The sequence below is a fragment of the Pezoporus occidentalis genome, unplaced genomic scaffold (genome assembly GCF_034315485.1).
Source record: "Pezoporus occidentalis ecotype Australia unplaced genomic scaffold, CSIRO_AGI_Poc_V1 ctg114, whole genome shotgun sequence".
Classification (NCBI taxonomy): Eukaryota; Metazoa; Chordata; class Aves; order Psittaciformes; family Psittacidae; genus Pezoporus; species Pezoporus occidentalis.
This window is the reverse complement of record NW_026912929.1, coordinates 1,930,965-1,952,261: the sequence shown is the minus strand read 5'-3', so window position 1 is coordinate 1,952,261 and position 21,297 is coordinate 1,930,965.

Genomic DNA, 21,297 nt, shown 5'->3' with positions numbered 1-21,297 from the left:
AAGGCCAGTGGTCCCTCCCATGCCATGCTACTGCTATTTACTAATGCTAAATATAACCACTTATAAAAGCTGTAATGCCCCCGGTGATGGAAACGAGCCTAGTGGGAGACAACTGAATTAACTTGCTTTTTGATTATGGTTATCTGTGGTGCTCACAAAGATGTATATTATCCCAGTGTTAGCAATTAAAGAGTTCTAGACCAAGAGCTCTTTACATTCACTACAGAGAAAAACAAATCTTAAGATTGACAGGTTCTTATTTCAGTAGCAGCGTGTAAGAAAGCGGACACGGTTGATGCAATACATTGTACATCTGTGGTTGGTTGTCATAGTTACTGCATCTTGAGCCTGGGTCAAGATGACCTTCATTAACTGAGGCATTCATGAATAAAACCAGGTCCCGGTTTGGTTTGAAAGATCAAAGGAGATCATCTGGGATGGGTTGTAGCAAGGATGAGTTATTTGACAGCTTGGCAAAGTGACCATCTGACTAACCAACTTGGCAATGAAACTAAGTTTTCCTGAAGTGAACTTCAGGAATATTGCTTCATTATAATGCTAAAAATCACACCCACAGGTCAAAAAGACCCTGTCCCAGGTGAAGAATCCTTCTCTGAGCATGCGTAGTGATTAGAAGGGATGACACAGCAAATATTATAATTATATGTAGATTACAACCAATCGTTTTAAGTGGGAGTGTACTGCCTTGTGCCTTTTGTGTACAAATGTAATGAAGAAGCTGGCATTGGACGTTCCTGATTTGTGGAACAATTCACTGAGCACCCAGGTCTGAATAAATGCAATATCTCTCCGGAGCATATGGAGCTGGGTTACTGCATGCTGGGCATGAATCTGCTTTTCAGACAACATGGTCACTGCAATTACTGAGGTTTGACATAACATGCAGGGGCTAAAACTATCCTCTATACTTTGTTCATAGCCCAGCCAAAACTGCCTGTTTGCTTCCTCCCTTTGCCTGGTTGTTCTCCCTCCTTCTCGAACTAACCTTTTATCTGATGAGAAACATCATTACCCTTAGTATTCTTACAGGAATTAATATCACAAGCTCAAGGGTTTGTGTTGCCGTCTGGAGGCTGGTGGGTTTTCATCTTGCACTTGGCATCCATCAGCTCCAGAAAGGTCAGAGAATGTAATAAATACTCAAAATACCTTTTTCTCAGCACCGATGGCAACGTGCCGAGCACCCTGATGAATAAATGTCCAAGGCAAATTATGTCACTTGAGAGGTTTTTTTTCCCTTCTGTGCTCTCTCTGCTGTTGATTATTAATATCACTGTTACCTTAGAGCAAGGATGAGGTAATGGTTTTAAACTAAAGGAGGGTAGATTCACACTAGATATAAGGAAGACTTTTTCATGATGAGGGTGGTGAAGCACTGGCACAGGTTCCCAGAGAGGTGGTGGATGCCCCATCCCTGATCACATTCAAAGTCAGGTTGGATGTGGATCTCAGCAACCTGCTCTAGTTGAAGACGTTCCTTCTCATTACACAGGGGTTTGACTACATGACCTTCAGAAGTCCCTTCAAACCCAAACTGTGCTTTGAATCTATGAAGAATGGAAGATGGGGGCAGTCTCAACCTGGAACAGAAATGGTGATCTGGAAGCACTATAATGCAGTATCTTGCTTAGCTTTGCTTTCCTCAAAGATGGAGTGGAGGAGAGAGCAGGGAGGTGAGGGCTTGCCACGTTGGCAGTTGCTGTTGATGTTGAGAGAAAAAGAAAGGATTGAGCTCTGGAGAAAGAAGAGGGAAGATGACTGCTTAGTTCTAGAGAGAAAAGGACCACAGCAGTAGCATCCTCCTGTGCACCCCAATAGCTTAGAGTAGCTCTGATTATTGTTAACAGTATAAGCCCTGAATCTGTTATTTGTTCTGTGCTGCTGTTTTTTTCTCCCTCAGGATACCAGATCATACTCAGCTCTCAAGATCTTACTCTTCAGCTGTGCTGGGGATAGATTGAAGGTGTTGACTAGATCTCTTTTGACACCCATTCCACTCACTAGGAGACTGTGTCGGAATACCTGAAACAGCAGAAGTGTTGTAAACCTTTGTGAGTGAAGTGGTTTCCAAGAAGAGATTTTGAGGAAGGGGCAAGTGGCTGTGGAAAGAGTCAGGAAACTGTTCTAAACGTAGAAGTTGAAAGACTTGCTTAATAAAGGTTTAAGCATGCTTGAACTGTGGCTCCCTCCAGGCCAGTGAGCAGCTACACAAAGAGCTTATGGATGATAGTAGGCTTCCCTACCTTCCACATGAAAGGCCTTGGACTGCTTTCTCCAAAGCAACTGGTCTCATTAAGACAGTCCTTTCCTCTGCATTACTCAGCTTAGTCTGAGGATTAGTAAAAACCAAACCACATCAAATACTTCTTAATGATGTAGCATAAGGTACCATGGGAAGGCATTGAGGTAGGAACTCCTAGGGGAGATTTATGAAGGGAAGGGGAAGGGATGGGAGGGAAGGGAAGGAGAAGAGATGGGATGGAATGGGATGGGATAAGAGGGAAGGGAAGGGAAGCAAAATGAAGGGAAGGGTAATTTCCTCAGAAAAAATAACAAGTGTCTGCTTTTGAATTGCCTTAGAAATTGGTCATAAGCCAGGAGACAGTCAAAGTCCTTAGCCATGAGCATGGTTACACCCATTGTCAACGCTAACAATGGAGACTCCATGGAGACCGAACCACGCTGGAGGCTGTTGAAAAGCTGTTTTGATAGCCAGTCATTTGGGTGCCATGCAGATGGCCTGCAGCTCAGAGTTTTATGGTTTAGTGTTGGTGGCAAATGAAGTCTGGCTCATGCATAGATTTTGGCACTATTAAGCGTATCACCATCATAATACAGAGCTCTAATAACCCTGTGCTCCGGTTCTGAGATTGGGAAAGTCTTTTGGGTATAAGAGACTTTGGCCAGGGTGAGAGGGAAAGATCTTAGGGAGAAATGATTATTCATTCACTAAAGAAAGAGGAAAATAAGGCCTTCAGGGAGTAGCAGTGCTCTGTAGGAAGGGCTGGTCATAGCAGTAACTTCTGTTAGCAGTGGTAGTGCCCAAGTAGTGAGCATACACACAACAGAGGGCAGTCGCATCCTCACTGTTGTAAGGATCCAACATTCCACCCAGGAAAGCTTGTCTGGGCAGTGGTAGAGCATTGAAATGAGAGTTTTGGATGTTAGGTGCTACTGAGAAGTCAATGGGGGGAGCTCAAGACCCACCAGGAATATTTTTCTTCAAGCACTTGAATAAATAGTGAGAAGCTGCTCTGCTCCTTTTGAAAAGGCATCAGAAACAAGGCAGTTAAAAAGAAATAATCAAAGTGGAAGAGTTCGGACCTGCATCTGTTAATGATGTACATGCATGGCTTTTTCCATGTGCAACTCCTGCCTGTGAAGTTGTCAAAGGGAGAGTGGGTGCTTTGAGTTTGCTTTCCTGGCTTTGCAGACCATCTGCTAGCTTGTGCCTGTAAATGAGAGGTGGCTGTAGAGCTGCTGTTCTGCAGACCTGGTGGTGGTGGTGGTCCTCTGTTTCAAAGCCTGGCCTTGGGAGCCTGCTGAATGTGTCCCATCTACTCTTACCTGTCACGCTTTCAGGTTAAAATGTCCGGTTAGCATCCCTCAAACGGGGTTTAACTTTGATTAATATCAGTATTATAAAGCGCTAATTGTGGGCATGAGGTTTTCTGAATGCATTGGAATTCCATTGCCGGCGCTTAGGCTCAGGGAAGGTCTCCTCCCATAGGTGCAGGGCACAAGGGTTGTTGATGGTGTGATATGTATTTCACAATAAACAGGGGTATAGAGAGTGCCAGGTCTTCTTCCTCAGGTGGCTGGAAGCAATGAGGCTGTCAGGCTCCAAGGATTTGTGCAGACCTTCACCCTTTGCCCACGTGAAGCATTAACGAAGTCAGAGAGACCCAGGATCTAAACCTACACAATAATGGCCTCTGTGGTTCAATTGTGTTAAGTGCTGCAAGCCAGAAGCTGTTCTGGGGCTGACAGCAACTGTCGGTGCTCAGCTACTTTGCAGGATGAGCCCTTCATTTTTCTGCTTTAACAAACAGCGTGGTGCCCATCTCCCGTGCACCGAAGTCACCTTTCCATGCTAAGTTTCTTAGGAAGGCTTTTCAAAAGAAAAAGGAAAAGAAAAGAAATGTAGAAAGAAAGGATGAAAAAGTCCTTAATCTTTTAGAAATATGGGAACTTGGCTGTGTTTCTAAGCAAAACCGGCTCCTTTAAGCAGTTATATGCTGCACATCTCTCAGGAGGGTATTTTAATGAAGGTTGTTTTCTTCTTTTTCAATTCTAGTCAGCTTTAGGACGAAAATGCTTTTGCACTTCCAGTGCAGGGGTCTTGGCCTGGGGTCTGCTCCCCGTGGCATTCCTCACTTCCAGTGGCATTCCCAGTGTCTTGATCTGTGCGCTATGACTGTGCCATTCTCCACTTGAGAGAGACACCGTCAGAAGTAGCACAGGTTGACATTTCAGAACAGGGAATATCCAAATGTTTCCTACCGTTTCTTTAGCTAGACCAATTTATTTCATCCTGCAGCCGTGCAGGAGTGCTCAGCAGGGAGGTCAGGTAATAAACTCAGAAGCACAGATTCCTACATTGCCTTGCGTCATACATTTATTATCCGGTGTATCTCCTCAAGTCTACGTACATGGTTCTTCCTTTAGGTAATTAAACACGGTGCTGAACGAGCAGGGATTCTCCCCGTTTTCCACCCTTGGGGTAGCTGCATCAGAGGGATATCTTTCTGGACGTCTGCATTCCCACCCTGTTGGCAGTCACCTTCTCAGTTCTTAATTCCTTTCTGTGGGCATCTTTGGAACCATGGAGTTGAAATCTCTGCCCTTAGTGCCTCTTGGTTCATACATCCTCTGCTCTCTGCTGATCTGAATAGTGTTGCTATGTGCATATGTCAAACGAAGCCATCCTTTAAGGACTTTTGCTGCCTAAGTGGAATGAGGTGATCCTTTATAGTAGCTGATGCTGACGAGGAGAAGCTCTTGGCTGGATTTCTGGATCCATTCAAGGTTTTGCATCAGCTAAGTAAGGTGGTTCCTGCAGTAAAAACAGGCCCGCCCAACAGGCTTATAGTATTTCCTGCTCTTGGGTGGTGATCTCAAGGAGCAATCTTTCTTGTGGTTATTTGGTGCTCCCAGGCCTGGCTGGGACCCAGGGAGATGCAGGAAGCACAAGGGAAGTTTTTGTGGAAAGGAGAAGACAGAAAACAGACCTGTGTTTACTGAGGGTTTAGAGATGAATGATTTCAGGAAAGGATCAAATAAACCCAGATTTGTGCTGGAATAGATGTCACGGCCTTGCCAGATAACAGCATAACCCAGGCACAAACCCAGTGTGTTGTCACATCTCAGCATTTCAATTCCTGTGTTTTGCTTGAAACAGCGATGGGGCAGAAACTCTACCTTCTTTTTAAGCTTCCATTGCAAACAGTGGCTTGGAAACACGGGTCTGACAATCTCAAATGTGAGGCCAACTGTGGCAAGGACTAAACCTTTCTTAACGGCACAGTTTCAGAGCCAATTGATCTTTGTATGCTTTAGAGGCAAGACTCAACAGTCAGCTCTTTAGAGCTTGTCATCTGATTGACTCCGGGTTTAGTTTGCAGGCGGAGCCTATTGTTCTAGTAGGTTTAAGCAGAATGAAACACTCCCAAACTGCCTTGTTTGATTGGATATCATCTTTTAATATAGTTAATACGGTCTTTTGGAGTATGAGAAATGGCTTTGCTCTTCCACCTCGGCACCAGCAGGCTGCTGGTTTCAAACCCTAATGCCTGTGCAGTCCCTGTGTTCAGAGGTACTTTACATCGCCAGGACAATATTCACAGCAGGTCTGGCTAATTTTAAGTTATTGACTCTATCATTGGTGAATCTGTGAAAGGAAGCCTTAGAACTGCTCAGTGACGGCCTCAAATCCAAATCACAGCAAATGCAGTTATTGATTTTAATTAACTGAGCCCCGAGTGATAGCAGCTCAAAGGAAGAATTGCCAGAGTGCTGTCGCTGGCCTTCAGGTTTCCCATGGCTGCCTTGTGTTTGTCCTTCTCTTCTTCAGTAATCCACAAAGATCCCTGTCCCCAGCAGCTAGCACTGCTACCAAAATCAAGCTTGGGATGACAGGAATGACCGCTTTCTAGCCCATCCTTCTCTCCTGAAATGGTGGTGCTTCCAGCCAGCTCCAATTCATAGAATCATAGAATCAACTAGGTTGGAAAAGACCTCTAAGATTATCAAGTCTTTTGGGTGACATGGTTTAGTGTGAGGTGTCCCTGCCCATGGCAGGGGGGTTGGAAGTGGATGATCTGAAGGTCCTTTCCAACCCTAACTATTCTGATTCTAAATCCAACATTTACCCCTGGACTACCAAGTCCACCACTAGCATCATCCTTGGTCTTGCCAGTCCTGCGTGTCCTTGGGTTTGTTCACATCGTTCTTGTAAGCCTTTTGTCCCAGGAGGATGTGGTGAATGGGGCTGAGGGTGGTGGGAAGGACAAAGCAACAAGACTATAGCAAGTAGTTACTTAATACCTGGAGCTCTGTGTGGAGAGGAGGGGCAGGCTGGCTAAGGCAAGGAGCTGCTCCGCTTCTGCACTCCCTACTTGATATTTCAGTTGCTTTTGCTCTTCCCTCATATGGAATCCATTTTGTTGTTTCAACTCCTCGCTAGCTAAAGTGGTTTATGTAGCACCTTGGATGTTACGGAGTCATTGGTAAGTGCTAACAAACCATCTGCTTATCTCAATTTGAGCCAGAGGATAGGCTGCAAAGTATGGCAGGGTTGGGTTGATTCCCCCCCCCCCCCGCCCTGCTTTTAATATGTCAAGGAAAAATGCAGCAGAGGGCACTGTGTTGTTAGGATTCAGGGGAACACTTACTCATTCGCACTGGGTGGCTGGGAGTAGCCTCCTCCTGATGCCTGTACAGCTAAATAACAGAGTAGTAACAGCGCTTCCTCTGAACACGAGGGTTGCAGCGTTTCCAAAGCAGCCTTTTTTATGCTGCGAGGACTTGGCTGTTTTCATTTTGAGAGCACCTGGGAAGTGCTAGCATCAGGGTCTTTTCCTATAATGTGCAGGATCTGAAAGACAGCCTTATTAAAGGCGCAGCGCAGAAGACAGATGACACGGAGTAGGCAGGCTGCCTGCAGTAGTGTCATGGTTTGTCATTTATAATGGGTGGCTCTTCCAAACCTTTGGGATTCCCATGGCACTCGGCAAATTGAATATGTGAACGTTGGTCAAGGGAAGCTTGTTCAAAGAGAGCAGGCAGCTGGGCCATGGGACACGGATGCGGATGCAGGGAGGGGTGGGATGCTGGAATGCCGCTTGCGGGAGGTCCCTGTTCACACAGAGCATGTCGTGGGACGTTTTAGAGTGTCTCCTCAAGAAACATGGCCTTGTTGAAGGCATGATTGGAGAGAACTGCAGACAGCAGATAGCATGCAGTGTGCTCGCAGCACTGAGCTCTGCCGCACGGCTCTCGCGCAGCAAGCGGTGCAACCCCCTTTACCTCTGTTAATGGCACCTGATGCATCTGGACACAGAGTCCATGGGTTTAAGAGGCCCTGTTTGTTCAGATTGGAGCCTGGCAGTGCAAACCCATCTCCCCATGCCAGCCTTTGCTGTTAAGATAATGTCAATTAATTCTAGATGCTTCAGGTGAGTGCTGAAGGTTTCTCTGGTGGGTAAGGACTCTGCTGGAGTGGGGCAGGGACAGGTCTCACAGACTATACCCATGCACAGTGAAGCATAAGCCCGCAAAAGAGGCTCATGAGGTCAGCTAGATTGCTCTTGTGCTTCAAGTTAAGCATGTGCTTAGTTAGATACATGATAGTAGAATCATAGAACCCCAGCCTGGTTTGGGTTGGAAGGGATCTTAAAGCTCATCCAGCTCCAACCACTGCCACGGGCAGGGACCCCTTCCACTAGAGCAGCTTGCTCCAAGCCCCTGTGTCCAACCTGGCCTTGAACACTGCCAGGGATGGGGCAGCCACAGCTTCTCTGGGCACCCTGTGCCAGCGCCTCAGCACCCTCACAGGGAAGAGCTTCTGCCTAAGAGCTCATCTCAGTCTCCCCTCTGGCAGGTTAAAGCCATTCCCCTTGGCCTATCACTATGTGCTCTTATAAATAGCTTATATTTAATTCATGAAGCTGGATTACTGGAAAAGGGAAAGAGACCCAGGGAAGAGGATGGACTGCTCTGCCACCATCCTGTCAGGGCAATGCCAACATGGCAGAACATGCTAAGGGTGAGGAGCAGGTAGAGCCTTGGAGAATAAAGCTAGATCCCATGGGAGCAAGGGGTTCAGTCTGTCCTGTTTTGGGTCAAAATCAGATATCCCATTTCAGTGTAAGTTCATGACCTTTCAGATGGGTTGTTAAAGGAAATGGGAAGTGGAGAAGCAGCTATAAAAATGAACAGCATTAAAAATCCCCCCAAATTAGAAGGGGAATAAAAGGAAGAAGTGGAAAGCTTTCCTCTCTCTCCCTCACATAATCGATGTTTTTATCCCAGTAATGGTGACAGGAGGTGGTCAGATGGCATTATTTAGCTGAATGGCCTGCGTCTTCATGTGTGCTCAGATAAAGTGCAAAATGACCTTTAAAAGAAATCCATTTTTAAAGATTCTTTTTGCTTCAGAAAGGTCCAACTTCAGCAGCTTGGATTTAATTCTGTCCTTGAGGGAACTGGCTGTGGGGAGGGAAGGCAGTGCTGGAGGTGTCACAGGAAATGAATGGCAGGGAAAATGTCACTTTAAGAGCGAGTGGAAAGCATGTGTGGCTGCAAAGAGGAACTGAATGAATCCTCTTCCGCTTATTCCTTTTCTCATGCTTGATTTCTGGTGTCTTCTTCTCACTGCTACTGCCTCTGCTTATGTTAACACCAATTTATTAGCTGGCTCATTGGTTAGGCTGAGCCCAGGATCACAAGAACAGGGATGCTGAAGCGGTTCAGCTGTACACACAGCCACAGGCATGGGAACACAAGTGTCTCCAGCTCTAGAAACAGGACAATCCCCACTGTGCTCCTTGGGAAACACAGACAGTGCTTTTTCCCCTGTAGATCTCCAGCAACTGACTGCAAGCATCTCACAGCTGTGAAGGACCAACAGCGACATAAGCACCAGCAGATAGGTACAAGGCCAGGGGTTTCATCACTTTGTAAGGTGTAGATTCTCTCCTTAGTGCCCACTCACACCAAGCCTCCTTTCCCCACAGCACATGGACCTCCTGGGCTGAGCATTTCTAATGTCAACCAAAGACCAGTCGCAGAGCTTCCCAGGGCACCTTTATTTCCTTGCACTTGAAGTGTCCAGCTGCCTATTGAAGTGAAGCTGGGATTGACCGTGCTGGCAGCATTGGTTTGGCTTGTCCTTTGGTTAAGCTGCTGACAAGCTAATTCACACTGCTTCATTCTCCCTGGAGATCCCAGCCCTCTCCCGGCCTTGTTGGGAAGAATATAGGAAATTGGGATGGGGATAGACAGCCAAGACTACCTGTGTGTTGGCCAATATGGGAGGGTCATGGAGGATTGACTCCTGCCCTGGGATGAAGGCATAAGCTCACTATGGACTGATGGCTACATGGTGCTTTGGATAACGTTTTGCACACAGACCCCTCCCTCTGTGCCTGGATCTCGATGCAGGATGATGCCTAATGGCTTGGCTGTCTTGGCTTGGTCCCCTTCTCTCAGCCCTGGTGTGTCTCAGAGATAATGTCCAACAGGAGATCCAATTAGAAGCTTGACTGGCTAACCAGAACCAGCAACTGGAGGCAGAAGCTGGTGTGCCTGCTGTGGATAAAATAGAAAGCTCTACCTGCAGATCCATCTGAAGGCTGCTATTGGAAATTACTGTGTCTTGCTTCTTTATTGCTATGGAATAGTCTGCTGCTTCCAGGCCTTGGATGCAACGACTCATTCACAGGAGTCCAGTAACTCTTTGTTTTCCCTCTTGCTGCTGACAAACACAATAGATCTCCCTCTAAGAGCAGTTTGTGTTGGAGCTGGTTATTACTGCGGCAAACAAGGAATTCAGGTATAATCCCATTGGCCTCTGCAGGAAGAACCTGGAGCTCAACGTTCTGCCTTCCTGGAACACTTGGAATCTCCACTTCTTTGTGCATCATGTAGCCACGAGTCTCGGCTGCCTGGATGACCGCAGGCAGATAGTCAAAGATGACTTTAAAGGCTGGATAATGTGTTTCACACCTGCATAATCCCGCAGTAGCCTAGAGGTTCAGAGTTGTTTTGTGCTGGGTTTGATGTAGGGCTTATTTTAGGCTTTCTGGAGAGATGTTGCTTTCTTAACTAACACCACAGCAGCGAGCGAGCTGCTCTGCAGAGGACCCATTTGCTTGAGGCTCTCTGCATACAAACCAGTACTCGGTGTGTGTGTGTGTGGGTCTGTGTTCAGACACACACACGGGTGGAGAAATGGGAGAAATGCTGCCCTATGGATGGGAATGCACCCCTGCACATACATGCAGGTACTCTACGAAACTGCCACCTGAGGAAAGATCTCTGTCTTCTCAGGTCTATGTGTATGGGCAAACACATGCTCATGCATGCAGAGGGAGCGCTGCCTGTCCTCAGACACAAAGGCATGTGTCTATACAGAGATGGGAAGGAGCAAAGTCATAAATGCACTTCAGTTAAGAGGCATCCTTTTATAAGGTTTACTCATGTGATGGTGCATTTATCATTGCCTGCAGCCTGACTCTACTCAGGCCCCTCACAAAAGAGTTTCACCTTAGCCTGTGTGAACCCATGAACTAGGGGTGCAATCTAGAGAGAAAACCATGGGACATAATATAAGAGCAATGTAGAAGTCCATTTTGAGCTATTCTCTCCTCCCTTTCCACCTTAACCCTCCTAGTCAAGTCATTAAAGATGCTCCTGCTGTTTTTACTCCTCCAACATCATTTCTTATAAACTTTAATAAGTAATCAGGTGTGATCAATGCCAGTTACTTACTCCTGCTCCTCTTCTTACTGTTCTGGTGCAGAGTGGTTCTGTATAAACAACCTCCTGGGGATCCTGCATTGATCTGTTCTCGGCTGATCTGAAGCTCCAACCATTTGCCTTCTTTCATTGTCCCTGGGAGAACCTGTTCTAGGAAAAGGAGGATGCTGTGAAGGCAACTGCTGGGGTGGGATCTGGATCTGAAGCCTGAGACAGGCTCCGTGGTGTTACGATATAGGGCAGACATGGCTCAGGTTCAAGTGGCAGATTCAAAGGGGGCACTTGAATGTTCTCTTTTTTTTTTGCATCTATTTTAATGCATTTATTTCTATTGCAACTGGTATCCATTACTTCAGAACTACTGAGGAGAGGAGCAGTGAGGGATGTTGTGGATCATGGTGAGGCGCTGACACAGGTTACCCAGAGAAGCTGTGGCTGCCCCATCTCTGGCTGCAAACACAGATGCAAATAGGATGCAGTAGTGTGCCAGTCTCTCAAACAGGAAGAAATTAGCCCAGCTGCCGCATCCTTGTTCATTCCTCACTTAGGGAAACGAAACTCAGGGTCTGTACACCTCTGCTCATGATGCCAGTGTTGACCCACTCTTCCTTCTAGCTGAGACAGATGATGCAATGGGAAAGCACCAGAACTCTGGCAACTCTGACAACAGTGACAACTCTCCCCCTGCCAATTCACAGCCTTTTTGTTTGAAGCCTTGGCATCAGGACTCTGTAAGATACATAGGATATGTAAAGTTAGCAGAAGGTTAAAGCGCCAAGTATCAGAATGCCTGTGTTTCCAGCACATCTGTGCTTCCAGCACATCTGTGTTTTCAGCTTGGATTAAGTGCTGTGGCACTCTTTGATACAGGAGTCACCTTACAGCCTGCCTGGAGCTGTCACAAACAGTCTGCTTCTCTTTGCTCCCTCTCCCCTTGTGCCACAGCCCATTGCACCAGTAATGCTGAGGGTGAGGACAGGGAAACCCCCCGACCCCAGTGTGCGGCCTCCCTGCATCTGGGAGAATAAAATCTGCTTACCCCCTCGAGCAATTATAAGCAATAACTATTTTGCTATTCAAGGACTGTGATTTCAACACTCGAGGGGTTAATGCAGCAGGGAGGCAGCTGATGCTTTCATGCCGGTATGCTGTATCAAACAGCACAGTTTCCAGGAAGATGAATATCCGTAACCAAGTAGCACAGCAGAGCCCAAAGCCTGTTCAAAAGAATTCCTTTTGATGATCTGGTTTTATTACTTTCAATGAACTGGAGTCTCCAAGGTACCGGTGAATAAGGGATGCTGTAAAGCGGCATCTTGTATACATGTTTCAAGCTGCGTCTGCTGGTGCTAAAAAGGATGAAAGAGAAACTGCTTAGCAATGACCCTAGGGCCTAAACCCAGCTCAAGCTTCCACAGGGCATTTGCTGAGACAAAAAGAAGATCTTAACCATTTGCACTGGGACATGACAACTGGGATGTAGCCTACATCATTCACTTTCCCACTGGGAAAACAAATCCATTTCCAGGACGGAGCATGTGGCATGTGTTATAGGTTTCATAAAAGCTCTTCTGCCACTGGAGGAGAAAAGAAGAGAAATGTCAGCTCAGGAACAGGTAGATGTGAATTATGGGGCTCTGTGCTAGCTGGAGAATACCTGTGATTTAATAATATGCTGTGTGAGACACTACGCTGGTCAGAAACCCTCTGCAGAAATACAGTGCTTAAATTCACCATTCGTGCGTTGTCTCTACATGATATGGGGATTTGAGTGTAAAAGCCAGCTTGGAGACCCACCTGGGAATGTGGTTCAACATAACCCCCACCAGACATGCAAAGGGAGGCAAAAAAGAGGGAAACCTGATCAAAATCAGCAAAAGGAGCACCCAGTCCTGGTTTCTTCTTTAGGCATCATCTTGCCATTAGTGTAACAGCACAAAAGAGAAGCTTCATAGCTGTAGGCTGGAGCTCATGTTCTGAATGGATAAGGACTGAACTGTACAGAAGCCCAGGCTGTTTGACCCTCCTGTTATCATTAAAGGACATCAGCTCCTGCCCTTTCTCCCTGTGCTCTGCGTACACCATTATACCAATATTAGCCTGTGCACTGCCTCTCAGCGCACTCGCTTTGGAATTCAAATCATGTGTATGTTTTATAAAAGGCTCTCTAGTGTGAGCCTCAGAAATACATATGCACTCTCCAACTGTGTGGGTTTTCTCTTGCCTGCCTAGTGCACAGATTACTCATTGTAACATGATAAATGAATGGGGCTCTGCAACCCGCTTTATAGTTTACAGTTTTTATAGTGCTTTGCCGCCATATGTTATAAACTCATGAAGCAGTTGTAGTGTGTAACAGGTTTTTCTGTCTGTTTATTTAGTTATTTGCTAGTTCTTACAGCTGTATATACATGTATGGATGTGTGGAAATACAGAGGGGTGTTTGGTGGACTGAAGCCTCAGAGAAGATCAGCAGCATTCTGGAAAGCACTTGAGGGGCAGAAAACAAGAAGGACAGAAATATTGCCTTGGTATCTGGTGAGAAGTGAGGAGATTGAATAGAAAGCCTCTTCACAGGGAAAATTCACATTTCCTGGTCGGTAGCATTTTGGGGCAATTTCTGCTAAAATCAACTCTATTGTAGAGCGAAGGGAATGCAGGATGTAAAATTGCATTGTGAAAAGCCTGGGGAATCTGCCTGTGATCCTGTAGCGCCCAGACAGAGAAGTTGTGAGCCAAGGAATGAGGAAAAACAGCTTTTAACAAACTGGGATTTAATTAATACTGCCCCATCGCCGGCAGTGTTCAAGGCCAGGTTGGACACAAGGGCTTGGAGCAAGCTGCTCTAGTGGAAGGGTCCCCTGCCTATGGTAGGGGTTTGGAACTGGATGGACCTCCTCTTGTGACTTCCCTGCGAGTACTCTTAGGTTAGGTCCATCTTTGCTTCATCAGTTATGAGTAGGGAATTCTATTCACTGAGTACCAGACAGGTTGATTTAATTTCCCCACGTTTCCTGGTGGGAAATCAAGCTGGTGTTTTAGTGGAAATCCCCAGACATTGAGCCTACTTGCAGTCAAGGCCTGACAGAAGGAATACATATAGCTGCCTATATATCTAGATCTGTGTAAGCATGCATTCTTTCCAAATATACAAACACGCTCCATGCATAGGTGTATGTATATATGTATGAGCATGTGTATTTATTCTGTGCCTGGCCGGTTTCAGCATCTTCCTTAGCAATTCCGCTCGCATTCCCACGTGTCTCCCTGTTTAACACAGTTGGACAGGACGTGTTTACACTTTATTGAAGAAACACTGTAAAAACAAGAGGATCTTAATCATCACTAACCGTGGTAGCTGCAAATTAAATATCTGGGCTCTTGGAAGCTCATTCATCATAAATATCCTACGTGTCTGAGAGGGAGTCTAAAGGAACCGGTGCTAGTTCTAGCTGATGGAGGTTCTTAGAAGGACATATATAGCATAGGTAAACTACAATAACATCTCTAATGATGGATCTAAATAAGAATAGTTCCTCGTTTGTGTATGTCTTATTTTACCTGTATCATATATCTTTCCCATTTAGAAAAGAGCTTTGAGACAGGAGCCACTCTTTAAGGTCATAAGTCAAACTGAGGAAGGCAGGAGGGAATCCACATTAAGGGGTCAAACAGGATGGAGGTTAAATGCTGTCATAAAACGACAACAATAATTCACAGTACCCTTTCTCTGGCCACAGCAGATCAACCGGGGGACCCTTTTGTGTGGTAGCAGTTACAACATAGCTGATGATTCAGAGAAAGACGACTAGCTTAATTAGTAGTTTCATTAAGCCAGTTTTCTAATGGCTCAGACTGAAGGGAAACTCTTTCTTCGCTCTCCTAGAAGGGTAAATTATGATGAGTATTTTCCCACCAGGCTGTTTTATTTACCTACTGAATTTATGTTTGTGTCTGTATTCTGGAAGAAAGCTAAGCCTAAACTCTGCATCCAATCCTACTGAATTTTGGCAGATGGAAGATGGATATACCCTGTCTTGCAGCACAAACTTGGCTTCGCCACTGTGCTCACAGGCTAAACACACCTCTCCATAGAGCTAATAAGAACCATACTTTATCTGAAGAGTATGATTTCCAGCCCTTGATTTTACATCAGACATGCCAGGTACTCAGCCCCTCCTGGAAGTCAGACCACTTCATTAAGCTCCTCAGCAAGGCTTTAGAGGGCTTGCTTCAGCTTTCTGCTTTTGAAATGAAGAAATGCAGATTTGCTTAATTGCCTGCATAAGGATTTAATTGAGGAAAAAAACACCCCATGTTCACAGTAAGCTGCAGACAGACAAGCTGTGGATATTAACTTCATCAAGGCAATGCAGGCCAGTAACACCTTAGTCACTGCAGATGCTCCTCAAAGTGTGCATAAACAACACTCAACACGCAGCTAAGCTGCATCTCCAGAAGGGCTGAGGTTTATGTGCTGTGCTGCAGCGTGGGGTTAGGAAAAGCAACAGTTGGGAGTTTTTAGAAGGAAACACAGCAATCTGGAGGAGCAACCTCTCTTTATATTATGCAAATGCTTTGCAAGTTTCTGTTGGGGGGGGGTTACTTTGGTAGGCAGTTGGAGAGGATATGGAGGAGCTCTCGCGCGTAGAACTAACATAACAGTGCGTCAGCTTGCACTTCACCCAAAATAAAAGCAAATTACTGATTTGCTCTATAAAAAGGTCACTGTCTCCCAGATATTTTTGCTCGAGAGATGTTACCCACCAGCATCAATATGGTCTGTATGAGGGAAAGCTGCTACTGAGGGCCTGGGTGAGTGTGTGAGTGTGTGAGTGCTGGAAGAGGGGAGAGAGGAAGGAACTCCCTCCTAAAGAAGCTTAGAGAAAAAGGAGATAAAAGAATAAATCAACTGTCTCATCCCTTTCTCTGCGAATCAATTGAGAAAGATTAAACAATTCATTGAATCATTGCCAATCCAACGAGGCATTTACCAGCACAGCCCAAGGAGATCCTTAGAATAACAGTGGAGATTCCTCAGCTCTGATGACACTTGAAAGGGTCAGGAAGAGTGGTCTTGAAGGCAAGACCTGAGGAGTGGTGATGGGCGCACCTTGTTCTTCCTCTCCAGTAAGATGAGTGTTTGCAGTGCTGCAGGATTTCACAACTGCTTGGGATGTAATTGGATGGAGAGACCTGGGGGGACGTCGTTGTTCTGTGATGGGTGAGATAATGGTTGAGGTGTTGGTCTGTACCGTGGTGCCGCAGAGGCTGCTCTGGAACCAGCCCCGCTGGTGGTTGTGTTGGGTGTCTGAGCTGTGCAGAGGAATTTAGCCAGACACAATCTCTTGATGCAGGTGTCTCCAGTCTTGGTTACACGCAGGCTTCCTGGGGCCATCTCAGCACCCTGCTTGGCTCTGTCTCCATTTATTCACTGAACAGAAACAGGATTTAGCCCTCACCCATCTGCTCCAAAGGCATTCACACCCCTGTCTCTAGACAGCCCTCCTAAAGACATCACCTGAGTGCTCCTCCTCTTTTCTTTGTTCCTCATTTTCCTCCAGCCACATCAGGATTTCAAGGTAAAATCTTGGAAGCAGGAACAAACTAGAAATGGACATAACATGCAATATTTGCAGATCTTAGGTCTAGATGCACCCATTTTAACAAATCCAGCCTCAGGTGCTGTTTGAGCCAGACTACTTCATTCAGTAATTCCTGAAGAATTCCTTTGATTGCTTTGATGTTATTTGACTTCCCCTTTGGCAAGTCATGGTCTCCTGTGAGATTCAATCTCACAATTACCTGAACTCCCACTGTTAAGTGTGGAATAGTCCTAACTCCCATGGAGTCTGTTGAAATCAGCTCTGGGCAAGATCAAGCCACGAGTCTAATCTCCCTCCTCCCCTCCTGCTCCCTTGCACATCCAGTTCTGTTGCTTGTTAAATCATGTAGTCCTGCCTTTCAGAGTCACCAGGTACTACGTTAGTACTGCTGTCCCCCCCCTTCCAACACCTCCAAGGTGTTCGGATGGCAGATCCTGTATCGCGCGATGTCTGATGCCGAGGACACCGATGCCATCATCAGATGAAACGAAGCTGACGTTGGTAGTACATGCAAATTCAGCCAGGAACCCACATCCCAAACTGCCATGTAAATCCACACTCTGACATCCGCAGGCACGTGCCCTTGGTTCAGGATCTTAAATGTGTCAGAGAAGGCGATTGCCAGGCACTGACTCCTGGCCCTGATTTACAAGGGAAATCTGCACCGCAGTGGCATAACCTTTTCATCGCCTTTGCTCTGAGCAGAGAAATGGATTGGTTTTAGACAACTCGGAGTGTGTTTCCAGGATGGCAAGTGATAAACCCAGACACAATTGGCCATCAGCAGAGCCACAGCTCCTGCCTGTGCACCTGCTCTTAAACCCTCCCTGGTGGCAAGAGAAAATGGTGTTGCTTCAGCTCTCGGCTTTGCGTAGTCAATGGAAAGAATCAGGTTGGGCTGATGTGGGGCTAGAGAAATCTTGGCTTCCCATCAAGGCTGCTCAAGTGATTCAATGTATGGCTATGGGCACTTGCAGCTCGATAATCAAACTGCTACAAAGCACATGGCCTTCAAGTCTGGCAGTGCATAGCCATGAGGTACATTTATTGTGCTGTTCCATCTGCTGCACAGGGACATGGTCCAGGTCTGGCCACATCCATCCCTGTGTCCCTGTGCCCTGTGAAGGTCTCTCAAGCTTCCTGCCTCCTCCTCTGTGCCAGATCAGAGTAGCTCCTATCACAGTAAGGATGAGGAAGGCAAACAGCCTCATGCTCTACCAGGCAGCATCAGTGGCACTCAGATCTTCTTCCTGCCCTGTGGGAGATCTGTGCTATTTATCTCATTCTGAATCTCTGCCTTAATATCTGCAGCTTCTTGTTTCAAATGATGAGTGATCTGATGACTGGCATTAACAGCGATTAACAGAAACTGCAGAGTTAGAAGCACTGAGTGCGTATGCACTATCTGAACCAGGCCAGTCAGTAGACTCAAGAGAGATTTATTCTGCATCACTCTCAGCCCTAGAAGAATGATGCTAAACTCTATCCTTGCTTTATGAAGCCTCTTATGGCACCCCACTGCTAGATTCAACAAACCATTTTGCATATATTTACTGTCTTCCGAGCCCATAAAAGCTGGCTTTCCTTTATTAACTACAGTTTACTGCCACTCTCAGCAGAAGCAAATACTAATGGAAATGAAACTGGACTCATTTTGAAGACCCGGTATGCTTCCAGATGTTGTTCACGTTCGCAATGTCTTGTCAGACTGTAACTGCATGTATTGTGATTACAAAATGGTTAATAAAAAGCGTCCTCCAGATACTATCACTTCCTCCACCCTGTATAACTATTTTAATGCACGAATCCTTTGGAGGCTCCTATTGTTTCTATATCCCTGACTCCCATAAAGCCTTAGTGCCAGCAAGTGCTGAGCACCCAGCACTTACTACACGCCATGTGTGTGATCATCACTCTGGTGATGAGTTCTGACAGCATAATCTTGATAAAGTTCATTCCTGACAAACAATATACATACAGGTTTAGGGGAAAAACATCACACCCTGGTAGCAGTGACAGGGTAACCTTTATGAGGGCACAGTCCTCCTAATTGCTGCAGAATTCCTGCTTTAGAGAGGTTCATTGGGCTCACAGTTGGCTCTGCCTCCACTTGCTTTCCTTCCAGTTTAACTTTGACACTGTAATTAGTTTGCCCTCCTTGCCTTCCCTTGAGGCCATTGCCTCTATCAGTCCCCAAAGGGTCTCTCAGCTGTATTGCAGGAGCAGCTCATAGGGTACATAAACCTATCTAGCTCTGGATCCAAAATTTGGGCCATTCTCTTCTCCTTCTGTGCTCCTGGGCTCCAGAAACAAAATGGTTTTTATGATTTAGTGTCTGATTTCTATGCTGAGGATACAATGATGCAATCACTACCATTTGTTTCTTGTGGTAGCACCATTTGTACAAACGCATCCCTGATGATTCATAGGCAATCGGAGTTGGTAGGTACCAGGATGTATGCACTGAATGGCTTTTTAGTAATGTATTCACGAGAAATTAAGCTGAAACTTAGCAGCTCATTTTCCAGATGCCACAGATGCAACTGTCAGACAGGAACAACTCCCAGTGCCTGCTTGCCTGAGCCAGAATGGAACTGGAGATTTGCAAGTCAAAAGCTTTGGCGCACATTTTCCATCACCAGTGGTGATTTCTTTTGGCATTCAGCTTTACACAAAACCACTCTCTTGAAATCGGGTCCCTTTCACTTTGCTCAGCTTGGACACCCATAGGGCAGAGGCACTGAAATCCATGGGCAGGTTGAGAAAAATACCAGGTTTTGTTTCCAGCTGTGAAACACTGAAGCTTCCAGACCTCCTGCTTCTTTGTGTGCGGTGAAACTTACTGCTACTAATGGGAAACCTGCCATCCGGAGCACCTTACGGGCATGCAGTGAGAAGAACAGCCTATGCCTTGACTAGCACACAACCCACAGCAGCCTCGCATAGCCTCAGGTGAAGCCACAGAGAAACAAAAGGGAAAGACCTCTAAAGCAGCCATTTGCCCCACCACCAGCTCCCATTGCCCAGACTGAGGAGTACATCCCTCTGAAAGTCAACGGCATTCAAACCACCTTGAAAGTTCAGAGCATTTACTCAAGGTCACCCAGGACATATGGAGCAGAGGTACAAGCCATGTCCAGCACTTGGAAGTCCTTGGCCAAAACCTAAACCACTCTCTTCTTGCTCCAGACCTGTCCCCATCCACACAAGCTCATAAGGACGAGGACTTGGAGGACGTGCTCAGGCATCACATATACCTTTTTCTGCGTGCAGAGGGGATGATGTTAATTACCCTCTATTCTGGAAAGCAATAAATAAATAAGTAGATGGAGATCCGGAGGAAAAGAAATAATCCATAAATTAGAAACTGATGATTTACGAGACGCCACCTGAGGAAAATTCTCCGCCTCCTTTATGCTTGGCTATTTCAGTGCTGTGTTCTGAGGCTGAGAGAAGGGCTCCTATTATGCAGATGAGGCTGGGATAATGATTTTGTGCTGCCTGGATTACAGAAGCGTGTTTTGGATGCGGGTGTATTTAAAGCATCTTAGCAGGGCTCAGAGTTCCCCGCGTAATTTGATGAGCAGTAAGTAAGACACAGGTATGCCATGCAAGCAGCAAGATGTTAAAAGGTTAGAGAACTGTATTACATCCAGTCATGTGAGAGAGCAAATTAACAGTGCTGTTCTTCCAAAGAGACATAGGCTGTGGGGGGAAAGATGATCAGACTGAGGAAGAGAAGACGTCTTAACTGGAGACCTTAGAGCATCTCCAGTGCCTAAAGAGGCTCCAGGAAACCTGGAGAGGGGCTTTGGACAAGGGCCTGTAGGGACAGGCCAAGGGGAATGGCTTTAACCTGCCCGAGGGGAGACTGAGATGAGCTCTTAGGCAGAAGCTCTTCCCTGTGAGGGTGCTGAGGCACTGACACAGGGTGCCCAGAGAAGCTGTGGCTGCCCCATTCCTGGCAGTGTTCAAGGGCAGGTTGGACACAGGGGCTTGGAGCAAGCTGCCCTAGTGGAAAGTGTCCCTGCCCATGGCAGGGGTTGGAGCTGAAGGAGCTTTAAGGTCCCTTCCAACCCAAACCAGGCTGGGATTCTATGATGTTGGTCTGACTGGGAGAGTTAAAAGAAAAAGTGACCCCAAAGAGACTTCCCAGCTCTCCCTGTTGGGCTGCAGGGACTCAGTTGTTCTTTCAGCTGAGTTTGACTTTACAATTTTAATCTTTTTTTATGTATTTATATGAACACATGGCAAAAAAACACCCACATTTATTCATGCAATGGCATTTCCTGTGCTTGTTTGAGACATCAGTAAGAGAGCCTTGTCCCCAAAATCAGTCCCTTTGGAATATTTCCCCATTAGTTCTCTCTGATAGCAAAGTGGGAAGCATGATGCTCCAGCATACAATTCCTACTGACATCCAATCAAAACATCTGACCTAACATTTTACTACTGACACTCAAATTACAGGGCATCTTCTGAACAGCAAACCAGTCCCTTTTTCCCTTTTCTCCCCTTCTCTACCTCTTTTCCTCTCTCTTCCCTGTCCCCTTTCTTCCTTTAATGCAATGTGTGATTGTTCCTTGTCAGGCTGGAGCACGTTCCCATCCCGCTAAGTGTCAGCGTGCAGCAAATTGTGCTTTCCCTGAGCAGTGGCTGATGGAATGAATGGCAGCCCTGAGATAGTCCT